Source organism: Limulus polyphemus, unplaced genomic scaffold, assembly GCF_000517525.1.
Source record: "Limulus polyphemus unplaced genomic scaffold, Limulus_polyphemus-2.1.2 Scaffold4518, whole genome shotgun sequence".
NCBI lineage: Eukaryota > Metazoa > Arthropoda > Merostomata > Xiphosura > Limulidae > Limulus > Limulus polyphemus.
In genome coordinates this window covers 91,323-93,305 of record NW_013670128.1, presented here as the reverse complement: position 1 = coordinate 93,305, position 1,983 = coordinate 91,323, and the positions used below count along the sequence as shown (strand labels likewise).

The following is a 1,983-nucleotide window of genomic DNA, read 5'->3' as shown; positions in this document are numbered from 1 at the left end:
GTAGATGTTAACTTCAAGTGGTATACACATGTGTATGTATATATATTGTAGATGTTAACTTCAAGTGTTATACACATGTGTATGTATATATATTGTAGATGTTAACTTCAAGTGTTATACACATGTGTATGTATATATATTGTAGATGTTAACTTCAAGTGTTATACACATGTTTGTGTATGTATATAGATTGTAGATGTTAACTTCAAGTGTTATACACATGTGTATGTACATATATTGTAGATGTTAACTTCAAGTGTTATACACATGTGTATGTACATATATGTTAACTTCAAGTGTTATACACATGTCCTAAATTGTAGAGAACCTAAAAGAAAGTATTTACATTTATACTTTCAGGTTTAATTATATGAACCATATCCAGTGTCAACTTCCTATATGAACTTCAATAACCACCAAAAATTATTTTGGCATGGCCCGGTGGTTAGGGCACTTGACTCGAAATCTGTGGGTCGTGGGTTCAAATCTCCGTTCCACCAAACATGCTCACCCTTTCATTAGTGGGGGCATTGTAGTGTAATGGTCAATCCTGCTGTTTGTTGGTAAATGAGTTGGCAGTGGATGGTGTTGCCTAGCTGCCTTCCTCTAGTCTATCACTGCTAAATTAGGGACAGTTAGTGCAGATAAACCTTGTGTAGCTTTGCATGAAATTCAAAAAGAAACAAACCTTCACAATCTAAAGTGATTTTCAAGATCTGTTTGGTAAATATGATAGGTCATCGGTGAAACACAAACTGTATTGAACCTGAAGTGAATATCAAGAATAGAATTGACTAGATTAAGATACATGTTGTACTGTGATGTTTGGACTAAGTTGTTCTAGTTGGCATTCATACTTAAGCAAAAAAATATACTTTGTAATATTAAGTTAACTGTTATAAGTTCCCAGGTGTCATACTTTATAAAAATCATATGTTTTATTGCTTCCATTACAGTGACAGCATGTGAAGCAGGCACTTACTATAACCGGACTCATCTCGAGTGTCTGCCCTGCCCAACAGGGACGTACTCACTTGGTGGGGGAGTGAAGTTTGACTCATGGGAGAAACTTCCACAGGGTTTTCATGTATCTGTTGAAACATTTGAAAGTAGTTTTCACTTCTTTGGCCAAAACGTGGACAATACTCATATTAACTGCTCAGAGTAAGTTTATTGATTAGTATATAACAAGTTTTGTGGGCTCTTAAGATACATATTTGGACAGTATGAAGAAAGTTATAATCTTCTGAACTATGTCGAAGGATAGCTATCCTGTCGAAGGATAGCTGACTGATTATATGGGGGTACTTATACATGCTCTTTAATCATTAAAGTTAAATAATGAATTGTAGAGCCAACATAGCCATGGTTACACTTCAGACATGCAAGATTATAGATGATATAACAACATAACTTAATATTTTGGGACAACAAGGGGCCTATTGGTCCATCTCGGCTGTTCCATCCTCAAAACTGATTAAAATGATTAAATATAATAATAATACTAATAAAAACGTCTTAAACCCAGCCCTTTTCATTCATATACTTATCAAGCTTTTTCTTAAACTCACTTACATTTACTGCCTCTACAACATCTGAAGGCAACCCATTCCAAAGGCCAACCACCCTGTTAGAAAAATAAAACTGTCTTAGCTGAAGATGACTCTTACCTTGCCGAAATTTATATTTGTGTTTTAGTCCTACTATTCTCATTGTTAAATATAAAAAAAGATGATACATCAACACTATCAATTCCCTTTACAATCTTAAACACCTCAATCAGATCCTCCCTAACTCTTCTTTTTTTCAAGAGAAAATAATTTGAGAGATTTCAGCCTCTTGTCATATGACAACCCTTCCATCCAAGGCACCATTGTAGTAACCCTTCTCTGAACCATTTCCAACAATTCAATGTCTTTCCCAAGACTGGACACACTATCTAACTGTGGTCTAACCATTGACCTATACAATGAAATTATAACC

The 1,983-nt window shown here is 34.7% G+C and overlaps 1 protein-coding gene across 1 annotated transcript in view; it reads left to right on the top strand.

Annotated features, from left to right (window-relative positions):
• The window catches only part of LOC106471291 (UPF0577 protein KIAA1324-like), a 25,925-nt gene that overhangs the window by 1,274 nt on the left and 22,668 nt on the right, over positions 1-1,983 (top strand). Inside the window, exon 2 of the mRNA XM_013931889.2 lies at positions 957-1,164. The gene's annotated coding sequence lies outside the window, so the exon portion shown is untranslated. The remainder of the gene's footprint in view (positions 1-956; positions 1,165-1,983) is intronic.